The following is a 7,149-nucleotide window of genomic DNA, read 5'->3' on the forward strand; positions in this document are numbered from 1 at the left end:
TATAACACAGGAGAGACAAATGCAAAGTCTCAGTTTTTTAGGACTAAAAATGATATAACCAAACCTCAAGGCGAGTGCCGATGAAAATTACCTTAAAAAAAAAAGAATAAAGGCAAATTGGTCATAGAAACAGTAATTTGTCCTTGAATTAACTTTTTCTATAATACAGAGGAGGCATATGCAAAGTCTAAGTTTTTCTGGATTAAAAATGACAAAGACAAAACCTGAGGGGTCAGATGAAAATTATCCCAAAAAAAAAAGAAATGAAGAATAAGAATAAGAATAAGATAGAGGCCGTATTAATCTATTTATTGAAATACGTCCTAAAAAAACTAGATTTGAAGTTACTGGGAGTCTCTATGGGCTTACGAATCAATGCTCTCAAGTTGACAATATATTGGACCATGTAGCTGCTCTAGCTTCGAAAATCTTGAGTTCTATTAATTGTCCTTTAGGATCACAAGACAAAGGTTGAGTTGCCGTTGATATCCCCTCTTTTCTTTTTTCCTCTCTGCAATTAAAATATCCGTTTTTTGATCATCCCATTTATTCGAACTCAATAGTCCCTTGAATGGAATATTTGACTTTGACTCATTGGATGCTACATAAAACTTCATAAACAGTTACAGTTTTGAGGTAAATTGCAGTTAATGGAAATATTAAATACTCAAGCGAACAGGATTTGCATGTGGAATGTAATCACCTTTACTGAATAATTTTTAGGTTTACATGTGCGTTTCTAGAAACTAGCTTAGTCATGAAGCAAATGGAAGCTTTGAAATATAATAATCAGAGACTACTTGCATTCCCATATGCAAGCACATTGGATACCCATTTGTTAAAAGAGATGTGCAGAAGATCTGTGAATTAAGAGATCATGAACAGATTATCTTACTAATTAATCTCAATAGGTATCTTATGTTTTAGGCTTTTTAAGAAAGCAACAACATGAAGACATGATCCAATCTTTTGGCAAAGATCATTTGCTCACTTCTGGTAAAGCACAGTACACAGAAGTACTGTTGTTAGCTGGTAAATGTACCGTGATGGATTATTCTAATCTTTCCACAAATGGGTACCTCCTGAATCTTCTAAATTAAAGATCAACTCATCTTTTAGAATTAAATAATTAGAGCTGCCAAATGTCAAACATGAATGAAGTTTACAGTCACATTACAGAAAGAAAGAAATAAAGGAAAACAGATTCTTATCTTTTCACTAAAAAAGCTGATTTAAGAGAAGTGATAGATGGAAACAGTTTGTTTATGATATACCCAGACAGCACCCAACCGTTATAGCCAAAGAAACAGTTGATTTTTGGTGTAATTACACGACACCAATCAATACATCCCAACAGAGTCTGGATCTTCTACTTCTATGGGTTGAAAATCGTGTTCTTTTTTTTTTATTCTTTTGTATTAATTTAAGAGTGGAGTAACCTCTGAGCATCGATAAAGTGGATCAGGATCAGAGGCGGTTTCTTTCCTAAATATATAATGAAAGAATGTGAGGAGAACATAATCCTCTACTTTCGTGGGTAGAGTTGTCAAGTTATATACATTCTCTTTTGTTATCTTCTTAATTAGTTGTTTGACACTAACCCACAAAACAACTTAATCATAAAGAGTTTATGATTAATGGATCTCATCACCATTAATGCTCATGTTATGGTACCATAAATGCTAATCTCATGCCCCCATTAAAGTTGACCCATCATCGCTACTGTTCATACTATTTACTACTCATCCATGTTGCTCATCTTCCTTACTGGTACAGGTACACGATCGAACTCGATGATTTCTAGATGCATTAGGTTGAAGCATAGTGTCTTAACAAGCAAGAAATGACCCATACAATACAAGAAACAAATGGAAATAACGAAAAATAGTTATATAATGCATAGGAAGGTTAACATTGTTTATGAGTTTGCCTACTTCCGCAGTAAGATAAGATTTGCTTTAGACAATGGAGAACGAGTTATGATTTGTTTTCTAGGTAATATCAAATTCATTGAGAAGAACGGTAAATATACATACAACTAAAAGGCAATTGCTTGCAAAAAAAAAAGTCTATGACAGCAAGATAGAGGTACAAAACCAAATAAGGGAGAACCAATGACACTACAATGAGAAGCAAAAGAATAAGATCACAAGTTTGGCTGTGAGGAGATTATGTCCCTTAAGAATGACAGCACAACACCATTCCTCAAATTGGGGCGAGTATAAGAATATAAAAATCCCTTTCCATCCAAATGTAAGGATAGCAATGCAATATTAGAATACAAGCTTAACAATGCTAAGTCTGACCGGCAAAACAACATGCTCTTTTGATACTTCTCTACCACATAATAGGGGTGTAATACACTGAAGGTCTTGTCTCTTATTCATTTAGATCGTATTCAGAAGTGGCTCCCACCCCTATTGTGTGGTGGAGGAATGTCCGGGGAGAACAAAGTGATCCAGACAACACAACTTTAACTTAAATGTCCTTAGTATGGAAACCCCTTCCACCAAGCTTCAATATATGCATATCCTTTTTCTTTGTGTCTGATTAATTAGATGGGATACTAATACTGATATCACATTAAGGATCTGATCTTAAACTCTTACATATAGTCACTATTTTCTCTATTTTCTGAATAATGCTTCCAAGCACTACACAAATGTCCTTTCTTGTAATTTTTCCAAGTGCAGTATTTGATGAATGCCACAAATTTTCATACAGCCTTACTAGAAATCGGTGCAACTCAAGCATTGTATTTTCCATTAGTTTGTGTGTGAGTGCAAACCCTCACCAACTCCAACAGGTATGTATAAGAAACTCAGCTTCCCAAAGCAGTTAAGCATCAGAGTTCAATACATGGCTTCAGAAAAATGAAAAGAAAGGAGACTTTGGATAACTATAATTTCCAACTTGTTCTCCCACTAGAAAAAAAAAAAAGTCTACACTATTCATTTCTCTCTCTCTCTCTCATTTGCCTTCACAGAAAGATAAAGGAGGATAAAAAGAAAAACAATAAATTATCTGCACATGGGCTTTGGAGGATGGCGAGATGGAGTGAGCTCAGCTTCTGATGAGCAAAAGCCAGAGATCTCATTCTCTCCACCAAACCCAAAATCATTCATGATGAAAAGCTCCTTCTTCTGCTCCACCACATTTAAGATCCTCTCAAACACAGATACTTCACAAGGAATCCTTAAAACTCCTTCATTTTGAAATCCAAATTCTTCTTCTGCTTCTCTCAGTAGGATTCCAAATGCTTTGTGACCCAGATACTGTGTTGGGATTGTGTATCTCTTCATTTCCCTTCCAACACAGACAGCTAGGTATCCTTTAGGTACAGCGTCACCAGAAACTGAAGAAGAAATGTCAGTGAAAGACAATGTTCTCTTAAGAAAATTGATGCTTTTGCTACCATTACCACTATTGCTGGTGTTGCTGCTGCTGCTGCTGTTCTTTGGTGCATTCGCAAGCTTCTTCCACTTCTTGAGAATCTGTTGAAGCCTAACTATCTCACTGATCTTGTTAGACTTCTTGGATTCCATGGGTTCCTCTCAGCTGGTAAACACTCTCTACCTTTCTTTTCTTCCAGAAATGCTTGTTTGAGTAGTGAATCCTAAATGAATTGTGTTGCAATTTATAGAAGTTTGGTCACCTCTTGTTTATTTTTTAACATTTTCTTTGTCCTTCTTTTAACCTATTTTCATTTTTTCTTTTACCTCTCTCTCTCTCTACAAGGATCTAACCCATCAGGGTTTTTATCTTATAATCATAAATAATTAGAACTGGCGTTAAGAAATCTCTCTCTCTCTCTCTCTCGGGTTCTGCATTAATAATTTATGGATTCAGTTGCTGATCCAACTGCCCTAACAGTCTAAACTCATGAGGTATCAGGTATCTGGTTCTTTCGAATACAATACTGGTCAAATTTGCATTGGTATCTTCATTTGGTCGATATTAATTGAGTTTGTGCTTTTAAAATCACTTTTTCTGCTGCTTCTAATATTTTAATAGATTTTTAGTCCGTGGAAGATCGAGCAAGATGGCAATCAAGAGAATTCCATGTGAAACGCCCACTATATGGAAGATGGTGTTGAGAATTTCAACGCCTCAAAAGAAATGAAAGGGATATTATATTGTAAGGAAACTTTCACCCAAAAAACCCAAAGGAAATTGTAAGGAAATAGAATGCTATCTGGTTGTCTAGCTTTTGTCCCACCATATATAACCTGTTGAGGGGAGATATTGGAATTTCGATTAAAGAGATATTTCACGTTGTAAAGGAATAAAATGGTCATTTTATTGAGACTCTGTACGAATGCCATGGTCATGCAATCAGGCGATGGTCTTTTCTCTAATAGTGATTGATCATATAATTTTAACATGCAATGCTTACTTGTGCAGAGGCAAACTACACTTGAAACGACTAGTCCATCACTCCAGAAAGAAAAAAATTGAAGTCTTCAGGGTCTTCAGGGTAGAAGAGTATACTCATCTCACACGCTCCATCATGTTAGAAGGGAGCTCATTTCTAAGCACTAACAAGGTGAACCCAAACCTAATGGTAGAAGGGTGAAAGTGGAGCACGGTCCTGTATAGACGATCTCATCCATTTATCGCATACTCTCATGGGCCACAGGTTGAACAATCAGATAGCTATCCTCTACTATACTATGTGGTACCTATGCATAGGCAAAAGCCAAGTGAAATATTTGAAATTCCACCATGTTAGTGCCCCTATGCACGCTTACATTGGTCTCTTACACTGATGGGGCCACTGCCAAAAAACAATCTTCTACCCGTATATAGAAAAAATGCTAATTGGGAATGTATAGTACACAAACTTTTGCCTTGAAATGATACCATCCCTTTAAAAGAGCTTCTTCTCTTCCTCTTTCTTTTTTTTTTTTTTTTTTTTTTTTTTTTGGGGGGGGGGGGGGGGATTTGAACTCTAACCTCCTACATAAAAGTGTTGGTCTTTTGCCATCTCATTGAGATCGAGTTTGATCTTGGCTTAGGATGAATGCTGGTGGTTTGCTTATTTACACATGTAAGTCGAACAGGGATTGTGTTTTTAGTGGAAGATGAGTGAGTAACCCTTAAGAACCTGCTCTTAAGAGTGAAACAACTAGAAAAAGTTGCTAATATCCCATAGCTTACTAAGGCAATGATCGGTAACTGGTCAGTGTTGCATCTAGAACTTTGGCACTAACTGAGTAGCAGGACGACCTCTTCAGAGCTTTTCATACACTACCCAATTAAAGGGATGATCTGCACTTACAAGAAGAGTTAGAGGGCCTGACCTGGAACTGCCTCTGAAGATCAGATTAGTCTAGACACAATAGTTGAAGGCACTGAGAGGGGTTCACAAAGCTTAAGCAATAGTGGAAGATAGTTCTTCACACCTCACGAATCCCATGAGTTGGATTTATATAGAGGTTACCTCTAGGTGATTACTCCATGATTCTCATTCACCTAGTGAAGCATGATGTGGGTTTCCTTTGGGAGCATATTCCCACTTTCGGCAATCCCCATACTTGACTCTAATTGAGTTGTTGCTCCAAAAGTCACTCCACCATATCTCACTATGGACACACTGGAGTGATTACTTCTATAACCAGCCCCTTTGACTTAGTCTTTCTTCAGAGACTCTTTGAATGTGGTTCTCCAGACCCGAAGTTCTTGTTCTCCTAATCCATGTTCTTTCCGACGTGGTTCTTTACATACATCTGGATAGAGGTTCATCACATCTATTCTGACAGGGGTTCTTCACATCTATCCTGGTTGGGGTTTTTCATGTTTATCTTGACTTAGTTGTGGTCTAGCCCATCACCATGGGGGTTCTTAGGTTGGTTCCTTGCGTAGCCCTACAATGGGGGTTTTCAGGCTAGTTCCTTGCCTAGTCCGACCATTCGGGGTTCTCAGGGCTGGTTCCTTACCACTACAAGAGCCTCCCATTCCATGTGGTCAATTTCATTTGACTGGATGGATTGCTCATTTTGCCAGGTGCCCTAATCTTGGGTACTTATTTTAATTTCTCTTCTCCTTTCCCCAATCTTTCTTGTCTTAACTCCAACTCTGTCTCTAGACTTTGTCCTGACAAATCCAAAAGCCCCTAGTTGGGTTCTTCAAGAGGTGCTATTGTCCCTGTTTAGGGGTGCTCGGGCTGAGCTATTCGACTCAGGCCTTATCTCCTCATCAAGAGTTACTATCATCCCCATTTAGGGGTGCTCAGGTTGAGCTTCTCGACTAAAGCCTCATCCACTCGTCTAGGGGTACTATTTTCTCCATTTAGGGGTTCTCAACTGAACTTCCCAACTCAATCTCCTCATTTAAGATGTATTGTTATCCCTATTTAGGGGTGCTCGAGATGAACTACTTAGCCTCTCGTCCACCTCAAGAGGCATAAATATCCTCGTGAACATGTTCTCGGGTTGAACTACTCAATCTCTTCCTTCTCATCGAGAGGCACAAATGTCCTTGTAAAGAGGTGCTCGAGCTGACCTACTTAGCCTCTTTGTCCTCATCGAGAGATGCAAATGTCCTCTTAAAGAGGTGCTCATGCTGAACTACTCAACATCTTTGTCCTCGTTGAGAGGCAAAAATGTCCTCTTAAAGAGGTACTTGTGCTGAACTACTCAACCTCTTTGTCCTCGTTGAGAGACTCGAATGTCCCCATAAAGAGATGCTTGGGCTGAGAGCAGACTTCTTGTAAATATTGTAATAACCCTCGTGATTCTAACCTAGAATCCGTTTTGCAGGTCCGATAACCCAAAGGTCTAGCCGGGTTAAGTTGTGGAGTGTCTGGATAGAAGTCTATAATCCATATTCAGAACCCATGGATTTGGATTCTCTTGATGATGAACCTGCCTTACTTGGAAGTTGGATCTCTGGTGGAAGGTAAGACCTCCCCCATGTGTTGATTAGGGTTAGGTTGAGGTTGGGTGTCAACCCCTTGAGCAAAGCACCCTTGTATAGCAATGTACTAGGGGGTGGTTGCTTAAGGTGGTTGATTGAACCAATCAACCGCCCCAAGCGACCGCTAGGTCCTGATTGCTAGGTTTTATCCCTATTTCGCCCTCTATTTGTTATAAATAGCAACCCTCTCCCTATTAATGCATTATTATATTCAAAATTGCTATTTTGGAT

At 38.4% G+C, this 7,149-nt stretch overlaps 1 pseudogene; it reads right to left on the bottom strand.

Annotated features, from left to right (window-relative positions):
* Window positions 1-2,576: 2,576 nt before the first annotated feature.
* LOC149015694 (auxin-induced protein 10A5 pseudogene) lies at window positions 2,577-3,594 on the bottom strand (annotated as a pseudogene).
* Window positions 3,595-7,149: the final 3,555 nt, after the last annotated feature.

The sequence above is a fragment of the Hakea prostrata genome, chromosome 5 (assembly GCF_041222555.1).
Source record: "Hakea prostrata isolate BN-2017 chromosome 5, UWA_Hpros_2, whole genome shotgun sequence".
NCBI lineage: Eukaryota > Viridiplantae > Streptophyta > Magnoliopsida > Proteales > Proteaceae > Hakea > Hakea prostrata.